Below are 19,043 nucleotides of genomic sequence, written 5' to 3'. Positions count from 1 at the left end.
CCATTAATGAAGAAAACTAAGAAGAACTTTTGAAAAAACTCAAACTCTTTCATGCTCTCTGAAGAATCTCAGAGACTTTTAACCCTCTGGGGTCCTATGTGTTTTTGGGGTCCTGGAGGTGTTCTGACATGCTCTAACATTTGTGCTTTTTTCAGTTATTTATAAACATGTTAATGGCAAAGGAGTAAATTCACTCTATATAGCACAAACAGGGCTACCATAATATGTTAGCAAGATGTATGTACATGTTTGTATTTTTGAGAGAATATTGTTTATGCATGGTTATTGAAAAAACTAAAACTTAAAGTCTCTGAAATAAGGCCACAAAACACATACTAAACATGTGTCCACAAGACTTTTGACTAATGGATGTTCTCGCCTAGGATTTTTGCTTCAAAATGATCTGAAAATCATCCTTCCAAATCATTCACATAAAACAATACATTGATTTAAATTTAGTAAAACACTTTTTGTTTGGAAAGGCAATATGCGAAATGGGCGTGACTCATGTATAATGGTCTGATTCACACCTGTGAAGACAAAAGACCTGCTTAATGAGCCTGCATAATGAGCTTTTCACAGGTGTGTCACTGAGCCACAAGACAGAATACAAGGACACAAGAAAAGAAATGTGTATATATACTACAAAATTGGTTCACAGTTGGAAACATCTATAAAAAAATAGTATTTTTCCACTTGTATTTTTGCTTGCAAATTGTATAATATCAAAGGTGAACATTTCTAGTAATTGTGTAGTTAATTCTCATACTGTATTTTCAGAAAGTTTTGGATATGTATCCTCTCCCCAAATTTGTCACTAATAAAACACAATACAAATAATTTGAAGAGAAGGCTTACATTGACCTTTTAAGATTTTGTTTACATCTACCTTGTAAATATATTATTTGCTATTTTATTAAAAAGGTTTCAATTACAGCAACAATTAAAATAACAATATTTCAAGTGTAATATTTCTTTGTAAAAACTAAAGTATACATTTTATCATACATATTTCAAAGTTAAGGATTCATTAGTTTGAATAAAGCCTACATTGGAACAAACACTATAAGAGCATCCTAGTTGATGACTTTATTTTTGACAAAACAAACATAGCCTAATGTATTTAACATTTGAGCAGAAATTGGTGAACAAAAGCTTATTCAATGTGGCAGTAGTCTATAGTTTAGGCTACAGTAAACAGTTAATAATCTATCCAAAAACTAGTCAACGAAATGTTGTCTTTCATATTTCTTCTGTAACATAGGCATATCGTTTGTTGTTTTTATGATAGGCTATATTAGGGCATATAAATATTAATTTGCAGTTTAATACGTTGCTAATACAAAGACATTTTAACGTTATTTCAACATATTTCAGTCGATTTTCACTCATCTCAGTATAGCAATAGGGTTTGGTAAAAACTGTTCAGTTCATTCATTCACATACAGACGCGATTCATATTTAAACAGTCTTTTTGCAGTTTACATACACTATGATATCGCAATTAGAACACTAATAAAAAAACGTACTTCTCAGATGGATATTTCATATTTCTTTGTAAAAACTAAAGTATACATTTTATCATACATATTTCAAAGTTAAGGATTCATTAGTTTGAATAAAGCCTACATTGGAACAAAGACTATAATAGCATCCTAGTTGATGACTTTATTTTTGACAAAACAAATATAGCCTAATATATAACATTTGAGCAGAAATTGGTGAACAAAAGCTTATTCAATGTGGCAGTAGTCTAGTTTACAGTAAACAGTTAATAATCTATCCAAAACTAGTCGACGAAATGTTGTCTTTCATATTTCGTCTGTAACATAGGCATGTCGTTTTTTGTTTTTATGAGCCTATATTAGGGCATACATATTAATTTGCAGTTTAATACGTTGCTAATACAAAGACATTTTAACGTTATTTCAACATATTTCAGTCGATTTTCACTCATCTCAGTATAGCAATAGGGTTTGGTAAAAACTGTTCAGTTCATTCATTCACACACAGACGCGATTCATATTTAAACAGTCTTTTTGCGGTTTACATACACTATGATATCGCGATTAGAACAATAATAAAAAAAAAACTTACTTATCAGATGGATCCGTTGCTCCTCGAAATGAAAAAAAAACAGTACATGTTCTGAGGTAAATGTCCCAGGATTATTCCTCACACAGCCTCGCAAGAAGAAATAGGGTACATTAATCTGATGATTACATTTGTTGTGTCATCGCGTTTATGAGGGGCGTTGACACTTTGCATGTGTTGCTTCAGATCATTTGCGTCTGAATACCGCGCGCTCTCCGTGGGCGTGTCAGATTAGCAGAATAATGAGCTAAGAGAACGATAATGAGATCGGCTGACACCTCTCTCTTTTTTAATAGATTACATAAACAGAGAATATTTATTTTAGTTTTGAATTATATATTTTAAAAGTACAAACTTAAATGATAATAAAGATATATTGCTCGTGCTTGTGTGAATAGTATTCGCTGAGCTTTGTTTAAGTTTAGAGACGTGCACCAGAAATTTTTTTTAACGGAGACAGAGAGGCAGAAAACACACCCTGTTTATTTTCTTCATTTTACAAAAGCACACGGTTTTGATGTTAATGTGAGTGTACACAAAAAAAGAAGACCCTCTATAGTTTATAATCATGTGTTGATTTTATTTATATGACCAAAAATGACGGAGTATTTTAAGTCTATGTTGCTGCTATGTGGAAAAAAAACAGCAAAACGCGCCGGCGCGTTTCTCGACCCCAGAGAGTTAAAGGGTTTCTGAAGAAGCTCAGGGACTCTTTTTTTGTTTAAATCAAAAAAGCTTACAGCACCTGGTATTCCCAGGCGGTCTCCCATCCAAGTACTAACCAGGCCCGACCCTGCTTAGCTTCCGAAATCAGACGAGATCGGGCGTGACCAAGGTGGTATGGCCGTAAGCGAAAACTGCTGCCAAAATTGGGCAATTTAAAAGGTTAGACCATTAATGAAGAAAACTAAGAAGAACTTTTGAAAAAACTCAAACTCTTTCATGCTCTCTGAAGAATCTCAGAGACTTTTAAAGGCTTTCTGAAGAAGCTCAGTGAGTCTTTTTTTTAAACTAAGAAGAACTTTTGAAAAAACTCAAACTCTTTCATGCTCTCTGAAGAATCTCAGAGACTTTTAAAGGCTTTCTGAAGAAGCTCAGGGACTCTATTTTTTTTTTTTTTTTTAATCAAAAAAGCTTACAGCACCTGGTATTCCCAGGCGGTCTCCTATCCAAGTACTAACCAGGCCCGACCCTGCTTAGCTTCCGAGATCAGACGAGATCGGGCGTGACTTTTTTTTTTTTTTTTTTTTTTTTAATTAAATTTTTTATCATTGCTTTACATAAAACACATCATTATATATTTATACATTTCCATCTTGTTCAATACTTTGGCAAGTAAAAGTGTTTTTGTTTAAAAACACACATGACATCCTTGTTAAAAATTCCATAAAATTCCCCCATTTTGCTCTCCATTTTAAAATAATTGTACAATATTTCCACATAATCATCTACCATCGGTTTAAAAAGCCCCCATAGATCTAAAACAACATCTCTGTTTTTTGCTATGTTCCTTCTTTTCCATATTGCTTTCTTCGCCAGTAGTAAGCACAAATTCACAAGCTTCTTATTTACATTTTTTTCTGCCATTCCCAACATAAAACATGTATCCCATTCACCAACCACTTCTTTTCCTCTTAATTCTTTTATAAAATCTTTCAGTTCATTAAAAAAAAATTAAGCTTTTCACAATATAAAAACAAGTGTAAAATCCCTTCATCTTCCTTCTTACATACTTTACATTGTGCATTACTTTCTTTTTTCATTATACACAATCTCATTTCAGTATATATCACATTTTGTCTAATAAAATAATCCAAACATTCCAAACCTACATCTAACCAACTCCATGCTCTGTTTTTCCAGACATCTTTTTCTTCAATTCCATTCAAATTCCTTTACCAAACCTCATTAGCCCCTGGTTTTTTAAAAACTCTGTTTCTAAAAAACTCATAAAACATTTTCACAGTTCCCATATTAAAATCCACCTTCTTGTCTTTACATTTTAGATACACCGTCATTTTGTTTTCTTTTCCATCATTATTGTTGACCTCCTCTAACCATTGACCTGGGATTGCTTTTTTAACATCTTCATATTGTTTTTTTAAACTGATCACATTATAGTCTTCCTTTTCCTCCTCCATCGCATCCTTTATCACTTGTAGTGGTAAAAATCCCTCCTTCCACTCCCATAAAATATCCCTCACTTTTACAATGCCTGCTTGCATCCATTTCTTAAAATAGATATCACGCTCATTTATCTTTATTTTGTCATTTAAAAACAAAGGTTGATTTAAAATCATTTCCCTCCCTTCTGGATTAAAATCCACCTCTGTCAAAAAAAGCCTCCAAGCATTTAAAACCTCTTTATAAAATTGTGGAATTCCCTCCATCATCCCAGCTTTTATCTTCATCCATAAAGTGTTTTCCCCCAGGTTAAAATTCCCACATTTATTTAAATAAAATACCATCAATTCCTTCCAATCAGCTCTATTATTATCATCCAAGTACTTCTTTACCACTTTTACCCTCATGCTTTTCATTTTCAGTTCCACATCCACCAGTCCCATCCCTCCCTCCTCCGGTTTTCCTATGAGCGTATAATACGCTACCCTTGAAGGCTTTTTATCCCATAAATATTCTAAAACAATCGTTTTTATTCTCTTAAAAGCCCAGTTTGGTAATGACATTACTTGCAATTTATACCACATCTTTGATAACATTAAACTGTTTACAGTTAAAATTTTCCCTTTCAAACTTAAAAATCTATTTCTCCAAAAAATCAATCTTCTTTCCATTTCTCCCAATGTCTCTTCCCACATATTATCAATAGCTTCCTTCTCATTTTTTGCTACAATTGCCCCTAAAATCTTCATCTCTTGTACTTCCTTAAATTTAAAAACATCTGTTAAACTCTCTGTCCTTCCAAACTTCATATATATTGTTTTTTCCTCATTTATTTTTGCCCCTGAGCCTTCGCAATAACATTTTATTTTTCTCATCACTTCTTTTATGCTTTCCCTATTTTCCACCACAACTGTCGTATCATCTGCATATTGAAAAATTGGAGTTAATTCTTTTCTTCCTTCAAATTGTATCCCTTTTATCTCTTTGTCTCTATTTATTAAAAGCCCTAAAGGTTCTGCCACCAAAGAATATAACTGTGCGGACAGTGGACATCCTTGTCTGATTGATCTTAAAACTTTAAAAGGTTGCGTTAAAAAACCATTACATTTTACTTTTGTTAAAATATCACTGTATAAAACTGAAATCCATTTGATAAAATTCTCTCCAAACCCAAATTGTTTTAAAATTCCCATTAAAAACCCTCGTTCCACTCTGTCAAAAGCCTTCTCAAAGTCCATACTTATTACATATGCGCTCTTTCCTTTTTCTTTTATATATCCCACTATATCTCTTATACTGCTTGTGATATCCGCAATGTCCCTCCCCTTAACTCCGTAAGCCTGGTTAGTTTCAATTATATCCGGCATTATCTCTTTTAATCTGTTTGCTAAAACTTTGGCTAAAATTTTTAAATCTGTGTTTAACATTGTGATAGGCCTATAATTCTTCAATTCCGTTTTGTCTCCTTTTCTCTTATAAATGATTTTCATTAATCCCAGTCCCATTCTTGGGTGTACTCTTTCTTTTTTAAAAATTTCTCCATAGATTTATATGGAGATTTATCCATAAATCCCTTCTGTGTTTAAAACCGCTTGTCCTTCTTTATTCTTAATTTCCTTAATTATTTCTGCCCTCCCCTTGCTTTTCTCAAGATTAAAAAAGAATTTGTTACATTTCTCCCCTTGCACCGTACATTTTGCTTTACTTCTTAACATCGCCCCCTTGTATTTCTTCTCTTCTATTTTCTTCAATTTGTCCTCCACTTCAAGTACTCTTTGCACGTTTACTTCATTTTTGTTTAACTCTTTTCTTAGCGTTTCTCTTATTTCTTCCTCCTCTGTTCTTTTCACCTTTTGTAACAACTTACAGTAGTTTATTGTGTATTTCTTAATTTCATATTTCATGTTTTCCCACCATTGTCTTTTATCTTCTATGTACATCAAGTCTTTTTTTCCTTCATCTAAAATGTTTTCTATCCCTTTTTTAAAATGCTCTTCCTATAAGACATCAGTGTTTAAAATCCAAACCCCTGGTCCCTTCCTTTCTCTTTTAAAATCTAGTCTCATTAATACCATTTTGTGATCACTTAAAGTGGTTTCTTTATAAAAAATCCCATCAATAAAATGTTCTAAATTCCTGGTGTTTAAAAAGTAATCTATTCTGGTTTGACACATAAAATTCCCCACCAGCTGCCTTCTTGTAAATTCCTTCTTTTTTTCATTCCTCTCCCTCCACACGTCCATCATATTTTTTCCTCCCATCAATAACTTTAACTCTTTTCTACCCACATCCGACTTAAAAATCATTCCATTCACCATGTCCATTTTACTAAAAACAGTGTTAAAATCTCCCCCAATTATTACCTTCTTCCATTCTTTCATTACTCTAGATATATCATTAAAATACATTTTCTTTTCCATTTGGTCATTTGGAGCATGTACGTTTATCAAAATAAAATCTTCTTCTTCTATCTTAATTTCTACAGCCATGCATTTCCCTTTTATGTCCTTATATATCAAATTTGCCTTAATACCTCTGTCTTTTCTTATTAACACTGCCACTCCACCTCCTTTCCCTTCTTTATTATTAAAAAATAATTCCCCTTCCCATTTTCTTTTAAAATCCTCCATTGCATTATCTTTCCAGTTTGTCTCTTGCAATAAAATTATATCCTCTTCTTTGCACATTTCCTTCACTTTTTCAAATTTCACACAGTTCATTAACCCTCTTGCATTAAAAGTCACAATACTCAGCACAATAAAATAAAAGATAAAAAAATTAAAAATCCTCATTCTTTCAGTTCATTTCCTCTCCTTCCTTTACATTTTCTCCACAGTCCTGTTTCTCATCACTTTTTTCAAAATAAACTTTTTCCTTGCTTTATCTAAATTTGGAATTACCTTACTTGTCCTTCTTCTTTTACTTGTTATTCCCTTTGTACCACCGTCGTCCATGTTTTCACTTCCTTTGTCCCTTTTTTCTTTCTCCGTGACTTGATCTTGCTCCTCTATCTTTTCCAGTTCAGTTTGCAAAGTCCCAGTTACTTCCATTCGTTCCTCCGTTTCCTCATTGTCTATCGTTAGTCCACTCCGTTCCATTATGCCCTCAACATCCGCGCTTACAATCGCCTCTCTTGGCGTTCCTTCCATGCCCTCGCGTTGCTTCTCTTCTCTGTCTGCCTCATGCATCTGCCCGCTCATCAGTTCTTCCTCCTGTTGTTGGTCTCCGTCGTCGCACTCACACCTGCTCAACACAAGCTTGCAGCCCAGGCACCTCTCCGCTTTGCAGTCCCTCGCGAAGTGGCCCTTTTCCTCGCATTTAAAGCATTTGAATTCCGGACAGTCCTTCATCATATGTTCAGTGCTCATACACAACCTGCAGGTTCTCATCTGCTGGCTATGTATCACTCTGAAATACTGAGGACCCTCTTCCGTTTCCACTTTCATGCTGTAGGGCAAAGAATGCACTTCTTTCGGGAAGCGTACTCTCATGTACCTGGTTCCATCCTCTATGCTGGTGCCTGTGTACAATCTTCTTTTAATCTGTGAAATGGGAGTTACCCCCCATCCTTCCAGCTTTTGCAGGATTACGTCATCCTCCAGATAAGCAGGCAGATGCATGAAAGAGACAACCAAGTCCTTATTATTCAATTTTTTAATTTCACACATCTTTCCTTTTATTATCAGTCCATCATCCAGCTTCTCAATATCTTCCTCTTTCTCAAATGTAATTTCATATTCCTTCATCATTTTTGGTCTTATCGCTAGTATATTCGTCACATCCACCTTCTCCGTCAATGCTTTTATAATATCCTCCGCCTTCCCGTCCTGTACCTCCATCAAATCAATCACAATCGTTGCGTCCTTCGTTTAGTTTCTTCTGTTTCTCTTTTCAGGGTAATCCTTTTCTCGTTGTCCTTTGTCCAGTCCATTTTCCTTTCTCCGACGTGTTTCTCGTGCCAAGTCCTTATCCATAGCCGTTTGTCCGTCCATTTCTCCAAAAAAAAAAACTCAATCCCTCCCAATCAGCTAAGCTGTTGGGAGGACAAATACAAAAACTAATACGAAAAACTTAAACAAAAACACTTATTTAACATACACAAAACCGCAAAACAAAACACAAAACTTTTGGGTGAACCTCTTCCACCCCACTGAGACCAAACACTTCCTGGAACGTACCAATCGGGCGTGACCAAGGTGGTATGGCCGTAAGCGAAAACTGCTGCCAAAATTGGGCTATTTAAAAGGTTAGACCATTAATGAAGAAAACTAAGATGAACTTTTGAAAAAACTCAAACTCTTTCATGCTCTCTGAAGAATCTCAGAGACTTTAAAAGGCTTTCTGAAGAAGCTCAGGGACTCTTTTTTTTTTTTTTAAATCAAAAAAAGCTTACAGCACCTGGTATTCCCAGGCGGTCTCCCATCCAAGTACTAACCAGGCCCGACCCTGCTTAGCTTCCGAGATCAGACGAGATCGGGCGTGACCAAGGTGGTATGGCCGTAAGCGAAAACTGCTGCCAAAATTGGGCTATTTAAAAGATTAGACCATTAATGAAGAAAACTAAGAAGAACTTTTGAAAAAACTCAAACTCTTTCATGCTCTCTGAAGAATCTCAGAGACTTTTAAAGGATTTCTGAAGAAGCTCAGGGACTCTTTTTTTTTTTTTTTTTTAAATCAAAAAAGCTTACAGCACCTGGTATTCCCAGGCGGTCTCCCATCCAAGTACTAACCAGGCCCGACCCTGCTTAGCTTCCGAGATCAGACGAGATCGGGCGTGACCAAGGTGGTATGGCCGTAAGCGAAAACTGCTGCCAAAATTGGGCTATTTAAAAGGTTAGACCATTAATGAAGAAAACTAAGAAGAACTTTTGAAAAAACTCAAACTCTTTCATGCTCTCTGAAGAATCTCAGAGACTTTTAAAGGCTTTCTGAAGAAGCTCAGGGACTCTTTTTTTTTTTTTAAATCAAAAAAGCTTACAGCACCTGGTATTCCCAGGCGGTCTCCCATCCAAGTACTAACCAGGCCCGACCCTGCTTAGCTTCCGAGATCAGACGTGACTTTTTTTTTTTTTTTTTTTTTTTTTTTTATTATCAAGAAGTACAAAATTAATATTTACATAACTCATATTTCATACCTAATATTCTCAAACTTATTTCATATTAGATCCTTTTAGCATTTACAGCATATACTTTGAATTTAAGCCATATTACATCACTCCAAAAAAAAACACCAAAGATAAAAATAAAAAAATAAAAAAAATAAATAAATAAATAAAAAAATTTAATTAATTAACCCACTTAGCCACATTTCTTCTCAGAATTTTAAACTTAACCCTTCTTTTGTACTTATAAATCCACTTTCTTCTACAAATGCTCTTTCAAATTCATCATTGCTTAGGTATTTCCACATTGTAAACACATTCTTTCTAACAACACTCTTGAAAACATCAATCACATCCACTTTCTTTCTTTCAAAGTATGCCATATTCCTCCTCAGCCATATTGCATACCTTGCATTACTCAAAATTAAATTCCATAAATTCACCTTCTTATCCTTATAATTTGTATTTTCACCAAATAAAAACAGTTTTTTCCACTCCCTTCTACCTCTTTTCCCATTCCATCTTTTATCAGTTTTTTCATTTTTGCATGGAACTCCTCAAGCTCCTTGCACTCAAAGAAAATATGCATCAGAGTTTCTGGCTCTGTCTCGCACATGTCACACTCTCTACTCACATTTTTGTTTATTTGATGAATAACCACCTTTGTGTATATTCTATTGTGTCTCAGTTTGAAGTCCAAGTTCTCACAGTCCAATCCGTTATATTTTACATTTAAGTTTCTCCATATTGTCTTTTCTTTCAAGCCAGGAAAAACTCTAGGCCATACCGCCTCTGATGCAGGCATTTTGATTTCCTTTTTCACCATTATTTTGTATATCGTTTTCACATTTATTTCCCGCAAAAACTTTTTTTCCTCATTTTCCACAATATACATTTCAGGCATTCCCCAATATCCCACTTTGGCAGTTTCTCTTTCAATCCCTTCTACCCACTTTTCAGGCAGGCTTTTTTTAATGTTTTCACATTCACCATCCACTTTTGCTTTCTCAATTTCATCATCCCACCCCACCACACAATCATATATTGCCCTATTCGGTAAAAAACCTTTCACATATTCGTATGCCAAGTCTTTTACTTTCCTTACCCCCGCTCTCATGAATAGCCTGTTGTAGAGCATTTTCCCTCCCCTCCTTATTCTTGGGTTCAGGAATATTGGCTGATTGTGTACTTGGTTTATGTTTTCACATTCATAGTTTACATTCACCACAAACTCAGCCCATGCAATAAACACTTCTTGATAAAATAAAGGCAGCTTTTCTATCATTGGCTTTTTTAACACCATGAACAACCCTTCTTCACCACAACCTCCACCTTCATTTAAATATTTTCTCATATACCCCTTCCATCCATATTCAATTTTGCCACATAAATACTTTTTTATTGTTTTAACTCTTATTGCATTCCTTTTTACATTTAAATCTATCAACCTCAAACCCCCCTCGCTGTAATCTGCAATTAATGTTTTTGATGATATTTTCACTCCTTTCCCACCCCACACAAAAGTATTCACAGCCTCTTTTATTCCATTTAACGCCCAGTCAGGTAAATCAATTGCTCCCATCACATAATTACATTTAGTTAACAATAAAGAATTAACCACTACCACCTTGCCTCTTAGCCTTAATTCTCTTAGTCTCCAAAACTGTAATACTTGTTTGATTTTATTTATCACTCCCGACCATGTTGCATCTCTTGCCTCTTTTACATCCTCTCCTATATTTACCCCTAAAATTTTTATAAAGTCTTTCGTTATTTTAAATGGAACATCTGCCCCTTCAACCATCACTCCTCCTATACTCATTATCTCTGATTTTTCCACATTTATTTTTGCACCTGACGCTTTCCCATATTTTTCTATCTGTTTCCTTATTTTGTTTATGCTCTCTATGTCCCTAACCGTAAACGTAGTGTCATCTGCATATTGATGTATTACACTCAATCCCCCATTTGGTATTTGGATACCTTTTATCTCTTCATCTTTTTTGATAAGTATCGCCAGCGGCTCGGCTGTTATTGAGTACAATAATGCTGACAGCAGACAGCCTTGCCTAACTGACCTCTCTAACGGAAAGGGGTCAGTTAATATCCCATTAACTTTTACACAACTTTTAGCATTCTCATATATTAATTTTATCCACTTTTGCATCCTATCCCCAAAACCAAATTTCGCCATTGCCTGTTCTATAAAGCTATGTTCCACCCTGTCAAAAGCTTTATTTAAGTCTATCGATAAAATCAATCCCCCTTTTCGATCTTTCCCCATCCCTTCTACTACATCCCTAATTGTGCAAATTGTGTCTGTGATGTCTCTTCCCTTTATACTATAAGCTTGGCTTGGTGATACTAATGTCCCAACAACCTCTTTTATCCTATTTGCCAATACTTTTGTCAGAATTTTATAATCAGTATTTAAGAGAGTTAACGGTCTATAATTTTCTAGCTTCATTGGACTCCCTTTATTTTTATATAATATTGTGATTACTCCTAGCCCCATAGACTCCGGCATTTGCCTTCCCTCTTCCATACTTCTATAAACCTTCCACAGTATTGGAGCTACATTCTCTATAAAGGCCTTATAAAATTCATGCGTTAATCCATCCGAGCCTGGGCTTTTATTTATTTTTGTCTGTTTTATAGCTTCTTTTATTTCTTCGATGCCTATATCTCTTTCACATTCATTTTTTTCCCCTTCACTTAGCCTCACACTCACAGTATTTAAAACTTCCTCTACACATTCCTGTTTTACCCCTTGTTTCTTAAATAGTCCCCTGTAAAACTGTTCTACTTCACTTATTATCTCCACATAATCAGTAATCTTGTCACCTTTTTCGTTTTCCAGTTCTGTTATATGCTTTTTCCTCTGTTTTTTCTTTTCTAAGTTCAAAAAGAACTTTGTGCTTCTTTCTCCCTCTAACGCATACTGCGCTCTACTCCTTATCATTGCACCCTTACTTTTCTCATTTTCATATTCTTCTATCTCTGCTTTTATCCGCACAAACCTCTCTTTATCTTGCTCTGGATTTCTTTCTATTTTTTCTGCTTCCCTCTCCAGTTCATTTTTCATTGCCTCAACTTTACTCCTTCTCATAAAATCCCTTTGTTTTGCATATCTAATACTCCTTTTTTTTATTTTCTCTTTCATTTTTTCCCACCACTCACATATGTCTTCTTCAAATAATGAGTTTTGCATTTCATAATTTATGCATTTTCGAATGTTTTCTTTATACGCCTCTTCTTTTAGCAAGTCAGCATTCAAACACCAGATTCCCCCTCCCCTCTCTTCCCTGATTACACCCATCTTTACCATCATCATAGCATGGTCACTCAACCCTACAAATTTATATTTAACATTTTTAACATATTTTAACATTTCCCTTTTGGTTAAACAAAAATCTATACGGCTTTGCTTCAAAACCCCCATCACCATTTGTCTTCTGGAGAATTCTTTTTTGTAGGGATTCTCTTCCCTCCAAACATCAACCATGTCCTCATTATTCATCCACTCCGTTAAAAATTTTCTGGAAACATCAGACTTAAAGTTTGCGCTGCATGAAGCGTCCAGTCTTGTGCACCATACATTAAAGTCCCCAACAACTATACAATTTCCTTTGCACAACGGCTTAATTTCTTTGAATAGTTCTTTTCTTTCATTTTCTGTATTTGGCGCATATATATTTATCAGCCTGAAGAGCTCATTTTGAAACACAAATTCAGTCACTAAAATTCTCCCATTACCATCCTTATATACTCCCTTCGCACTATTAACCCTCCCTTCTTTTATCAGGGTTGCCACACCACATGCTTTTGCATTACCATGATTGACAAAAACATCACCTTGCCATCTCTTTTTTATCTTTTCCATTATGTCATCAGACCAGTGTGTCTCTTGTAGACAGAGTATATCACCTTTAAGTACTCTCTTCACACTCTCCAACTTATTTCCATCTCGTAGTCCATTGCTGTTCAGACAAGCAATGTTCATAATTCCCCACATAGCAAAAAATATGGCTTTTAAAACATTAACACTCATTTTGATCCATCCAAGCACTTACTTTCTGCATTTTGCTCCACCCTTTCTTTCTTCTTTCTTTTCTTCTGCACTCTTTGCCCTTCACTTGTGTCCATTTCCTCCTCATCGGCTTTAGCAAGACTCTCTGGCACCTCATTCTTTCCTCCACCTCCTTCCGTCCGCGGTTTTTCTCCTTGCCTTTTCGTTTTATCACCCTCCTGGCTCTCGCCTTCGCCTTTTGCTGTCTCCCCTTCTCCATCTTCACACTCCACGTCATTCGTTGCCATCTCCTTACCAGGTACCTCTTCCCTCTCTTTCTTTTTTCTCTCTCTCTCTCTCCGCCTCTGCCCTGGAGCCTCCTCCTCTTGACTGCTCACGCTCTCGGTCGCTCTCCACTCCCCAATTTTCCCTTTTCCACTCCATGAGCCTGTTCTCTCTTCTTCTCCAATCGCTGCACCTTCCTCTCCTTCGCTCTCCACCTCCTCGTCCACCTCGTACAGATCTGACTCCTCATCCATCTCCGCCGGCGTTTCACACACACACAGCCCAGGTCGCATATTACACATACTGCAATTCACCTCCTTGCACTCTCTTGCGTAATGTCCCTGCTTGTCGCATTTGTAACATCTGAAGCCAGGGCAGTCTCTGACAATATGCCCTGGCTGAATACACAAACGGCAGACTTTAACCTGCCTGTCGTGTATTACCCTAAAATGCTCCACCCCTCCTAATGTCTCAAACTTTGTGGAATACGGCAGTGACTTTACCTCCTCATTGAACTTTACTTTTAAAAACCTTGTCCCGTCGGCGATTTCAGTTCCCGGCCACATTCTCCTCTTCACTCTTGAGACTGCTTTGACTCCCCATTCCGAAAGCTTACTCAGAATCTCCTCATCCTGAATGTATGTTGGCAGACCCAGGAACGAGACCACCATCTCCAAACAGTCCACCTCTTTCGCCATCACTCTACTTTTCTTTATCCTCAATCCGTCAAGTAACTTTTCCTTTCCTTTTTCCTCTTCCATTGTCAACTCGTATTCTTTTGGTGTTTTGTATCTACACCCAATCACCACTCCGCATTCTTCTCTCACTTTCTTCAACAACTCCATCATTGTTATTCTTTCTTCTCCTTCTATTTCCACTAGCACTGTGAGCTTCTTTTCATAATTCCTTCCTCTTTGATCCAGTTCTTCATTTTTTTTCTCTCAAGCTCTTTCTTTGCAGGCCTCTTCCCACCTCCATTTTGTCATCCAGCGCTGTCACCATCTCCGTACTTAAAGTATTTATCCCCAAACAGCAAGCGCTGTTTGGGGAGTAAATAGCTCCACTGCACACAAGTTCCCCTTTTTTGAAAAGGTTATAATCAAATCACGGCTTCAGTTTATAGTTCTCAAACTCACAGTTCTCTTTGTTTGCTCTCACTCTGCTAGCTGTACCACTTCCTGCTTCCACTAGGGCGCCCTCAAGGTGGTATGGCCGTAAGCGAAAACTGCTGCCAAAATTGGGCTATTTAAAAGGTTAGACCATTAATGAAGAAAACTAAGAAGAACTTTTGAAAAAACTCAAACTCTTTCATGCTCTCTGAAGAATCTCAGAGACTTTTAAAGGTTTTCTGAAGAAGCTCAGGGACTCTTTTTTTGTTTAAATCTAAAAAGCTTACAGCACCTGGTATTCCCAGGCGGTCTCCCATCCAAGTACTAACCAGGCCCGACCCTGCTTAGCTTCCGAGATCAGACGAGATCGGGCGTGACTTTTTTTTAAATTTTTTTATTAAAACCAGAAGTTTTACATTAAAACAAGTACATTTTTTGTACATTTAATTTTCTATGTAGAAAACATGCAATTAACATCTTTACAAACTAAAGCGTTATATACAAGCTAATTTCATTTTACATTTACGTCTTCCTTTATCATTCCCTTAACATTCATTTTTAAATTTTACTTTCAGAAAAAACATATATTTTTCCCAAAAATACACAACCTCACTAAACAAACAAAAAAGCAATTGTCATATTTCCTATTTTCAAATTCCCATATCATTTTTTTCTTTTTTTTCATTCAATTAAAAGTACAAACAACATGCAGCAGATACAAGCCCTTTTCCATTTTCAGAGACTCAAATAATTTCCTCAGCAACTGTATACATGTACATATTAAATTATTTACATTTCTACATAATCTGCAAACCAACAAATAAATCTAGTACATATTCAAACAATTTAAACATCTATACCACTTAATCACCTTTTTTTTTCCTTAAAATTTGTCTCCTTAACTTTTGTTTTCTCAACACAAGCTTCAGATTAGGTATTGCTTTATACTTTAAAACATGCCCGCCTATCTTTCCCCTCTTTTTCATATTAACATTGTCTTTATTACCATTGTCTCTGTCCCTTGTGGTAGTCTCATCTTCTTCCTCCATTTCAACTATGTTTTCATCACACCATGACATTTCTTCTGACTCCTTACTTCCATCCTCTGCTTCTTTCACCATCTCATTTTTTTGTCCAGACTCCTTATTAAAGTCTTTTGAATTCAACCCATCCTGTTCTTTCCTCATGTTCTGTTCCACTTCACTCTGAGGACTATGAGGACCCGCATTTCCTCTTTTAGTCCCTTCAGAGGGTTGATCTTCTTCACTTTCTGTTTCACAGTCACATTTCATATAAACTTTGTTACAGTCCAAGCACTTTTCCGCTTTACAATCTTTTGCGAAATGGCCCTGCTCAGCACATTCATAACATTTAAAATTAGGACAGTCTTTAAAAACATGCCCAGGTTGCATACACATTCGGCAGAGTTTAATCTGTCCATCATGTATTACCCTGAAATACCTTTCTCCCTCCGATGTTTCAAATTTGGCACTATATGGCAGTGATGTTACCTCCTTTGGAAATCTTATTTTGACATACCTTGTGCCGTCTGCGAAGTCCGTTCCGGGGTATAATCTCCTCTTTATTTGTGTTATGGGAGTAACTCCCCACAGCTTTAACTTGTCCTCGATTGTTTCATCCTCCACATAAGCAGGCAGGTGAATAAAAGAAACCACACATTCCTTTAACTCCAACCTCCTTACTACACAGAGTTGTCCTTTAATTTCCACACCGTCCATCAGATCATCACAGTCATCCGCACACGTCAAAGTAAGTTCATATTCCAAAGAATTCTTTGGTCTCACTGCCAGTAGTTTACCATTGCCTATATTCCTTGTCACTTCTCTGATGATATCCTCTGCCTTTATTCCTTTTTTGTTCATTATATCCATCACCACGGTTGCCTCTTTCAGATATTCCATTCTCTTCTTAGCACTTTTCTGCCCAAAAGCCTCCTTGTTTAATCCGTTAAACTCTCTCAATCCTTTGTCCATTGCATCTTGGTCAATCGTCGTTTGTGTTCCTCCTGCCGTTCCTGGGTCTTTACCATTTAATCTGTCCATTATTCAAAAGAAAGATTTCCTCCAAGCAGATAAACTGCTTGGGGATTAAAAAAATAACATACAAGTAAACAGAACTTCAAATAAACAAAACAAAAAATAACTAAGAGAGAGCACATGGGAGAGCCTCTCTCTCCCAACTGCCAGCACACTTCCTGGATCGTACCACTAACGAGATCGGGCGTGACCAAGGTGGTATGGCCGTAAGCGAAAACTGCTGCCAAAATTGGGCTATTTAAAAGGTTAGCCAATTAATGAAGAAAACTAAGAAGAACTTTTGAAAAAACTCAAACTCTTTCATGCTCTCTGAAGAATCTCAGAGACTTTTAAAGGCTTTCTGAAGAAGCTCAGGGACTCTTTTTTTTTTTTTTTATCAAAAAAGCTTACAGCACCTGGTATTCCCAGGCGGTCTCCCATCCAAGTACTAACCAGGCCCGACCCTGCTTAGCTTCCGAGATCAGACGAGATTGGGCGTGACCAAGGTGGTATGGCCGTAAGCGAAAACTGCTGCCAAAATTGGGCTATTTAAAAGGTTAGACCATTAATGAAGAAAACTAAGAAGAACTTTTGAAAAAACTCAAACTCTTTCATGCTCTCTGAAGAATCTCAGAGACTTTAAAAGGCTTTCTGAAGAAGCTCAGGGACTCTTTTTTTTTTTTAAATCAAAAAAGCTTACAGCACCTGGTATTCCCAGGCGGTCTCCCATCCAAGTACTAACCAGGCCCGACCCTGCTTAGCTTCCGAGATCAGACGAGATCGGGCGTGACCAAGGTGGTATGGCCGTAAGCGAAAACTGCTGCCAAAATTGGGCTATTTGAAAGGTTAGACCATTAATGAAGAAAACTAAGAAGAACTTTTGAAAAAACTCAAACTCTTTCATGCTCTCTGAAGAATCTCAGAGACTTTAAAAGGCTTTCTGAAGAAGCTCAGGGACTCTTTTTTTGTTTAAATCAAAAAAGCTTACAGCACCTGGTATTCCCAGGCGGTCTCCCATCCAAGTACTAACCAGGCCCGACCCTGCTTAGCTTCCGAGATCAGACGAGATCGGGCGCGACCAAGGTGGTATGGCCGTAAGCGAAAACTGCTGCCAAAATTGGGCTATTTAAAAGGTTAGACCATTAATGAAGAAAACTAAGAAGAACTTTTGAAAAAACTCAAACTCTTTCATGCTCTCTGAAGAATCTCAGAGACTTTAAAAGGCTTTCTGAAGAAGCTTAGGGACTCTTTTTTTTTTTTTAATCAAAAAAGCTTACAGCACCTGGTATTCCCAGGCGGTCTCCCATCCAAGTACTAACCAGGCCCGACCCTGCTTAGCTTCCGAGATCAGACGAGATCGGGCGTGACCAAGGTGGTATGGCCGTAAGCGAAAACTGCTGCCAAAATTCGGCTATTTAAAAGGTTAGACCATTAATGAAGAAAACTAAGAAGAACTTTTGAAAAAACTCAAACTCTTTCATGCTCTCTGAAGAATCTCAGAGACTTTTAAAGGCTTTCTGAAGAAGCTCAGGGACTCTTTTTTTTTTTTTTTTTTTGTCAAAAAAGCTTACAGCACCTGGTATTCCCAGGCGGTCTCCCATCCAAGTACTAACCAGGCCCGACCCTGCTTAGCTTCCGAGATCAGGCGAGATCGGGCGTGACCTTTTTTTTTTTTAATCTTTTTTTTTTTCCTTACAATTCACATATTTCTCAATTACATTATTTCATCAGATTTATATACACACATCTCATTTCTTTTATATATCCCATGAACAAAAAAAATGGAAAGGAAAAAATAAAAATTCACACTATTATGTTGCTATTTACACAGTTTGCAACAACAAATCTCAACCAAATACTTTTCATTTTTACCAGTTGAAACATATGTCTTCCCCTGGCTCTTGATATATTAGCTTGCTTGTATTTACAAAAAAACTCTTTCACCTCTTTCTCACCATATTTACAAATCAACTCAACATCTCTTTTTGTTATTGATTTAAATAAATCTTTAATTTTAACCTTCCTCCCATCAAAATGTGCGTAGTTTCTTCTCAGAACTACTGCCAGTCTGGCATGACTTAAAACAAAATTGATTAGGCAATTGTCCATTTTCTTTTTCTCTAAGATCCCAAACAAAAACATTTTATCCCATTCCTCTTCTGATTCGACTTCCACACCCCAGTTTTCTAATAACAATTTTCTAAGATAGTCAAAAAAATCAACCAACGCCTCACATCTCAAAAAATAATGTAAAAAACTCTCATGGCCATTATTACACACGTCA

At 36.4% G+C, this 19,043-nt stretch overlaps 7 non-coding genes across 7 annotated transcripts; all 7 read right to left on the bottom strand.

Moving 5' to 3' along the window:
* Window positions 1–2,827: 2,827 nt before the first annotated feature.
* On the bottom strand, window positions 2,828–2,946 carry LOC143725394 (5S ribosomal RNA). The gene has a single exon (XR_013198167.1). It is a non-coding gene; the product is annotated as a 5S ribosomal RNA (ribosomal RNA).
* A 5,658-nt stretch (window positions 2,947–8,604) lies between these two features.
* On the bottom strand, window positions 8,605–8,723 carry LOC143725070 (5S ribosomal RNA). Its single transcript, XR_013197849.1, has one exon. It is a non-coding gene; the product is annotated as a 5S ribosomal RNA (ribosomal RNA).
* Window positions 8,724–8,899: 176 nt separating this feature from the next.
* Window positions 8,900–9,018, bottom strand: LOC143725069 (5S ribosomal RNA). The gene has a single exon (XR_013197848.1). It is a non-coding gene; the product is annotated as a 5S ribosomal RNA (ribosomal RNA).
* Window positions 9,019–17,163: 8,145 nt separating this feature from the next.
* Window positions 17,164–17,282, bottom strand: LOC143724821 (5S ribosomal RNA). Its single transcript, XR_013197614.1, has one exon. It is a non-coding gene; the product is annotated as a 5S ribosomal RNA (ribosomal RNA).
* A 170-nt stretch (window positions 17,283–17,452) lies between these two features.
* LOC143725068 (5S ribosomal RNA) lies at window positions 17,453–17,571 on the bottom strand. Its single transcript, XR_013197847.1, has one exon. It is a non-coding gene; the product is annotated as a 5S ribosomal RNA (ribosomal RNA).
* A 169-nt stretch (window positions 17,572–17,740) lies between these two features.
* On the bottom strand, window positions 17,741–17,859 carry LOC143724913 (5S ribosomal RNA). The gene has a single exon (XR_013197703.1). It is a non-coding gene; the product is annotated as a 5S ribosomal RNA (ribosomal RNA).
* A 170-nt stretch (window positions 17,860–18,029) lies between these two features.
* Window positions 18,030–18,148, bottom strand: LOC143725066 (5S ribosomal RNA). The gene has a single exon (XR_013197846.1). It is a non-coding gene; the product is annotated as a 5S ribosomal RNA (ribosomal RNA).
* Between the last annotated feature and the right edge of the window lie 895 nt (window positions 18,149–19,043).

This window comes from Siphateles boraxobius, unplaced genomic scaffold (assembly GCF_051911475.1).
Source record: "Siphateles boraxobius isolate OS27281-9 unplaced genomic scaffold, OSU_SipBor_1 76, whole genome shotgun sequence".
In the NCBI taxonomy this organism is placed as follows: domain Eukaryota; kingdom Metazoa; phylum Chordata; class Actinopteri; order Cypriniformes; family Leuciscidae; genus Siphateles; species Siphateles boraxobius.
This window is presented reverse-complemented; position numbering and strand designations above follow the sequence as displayed.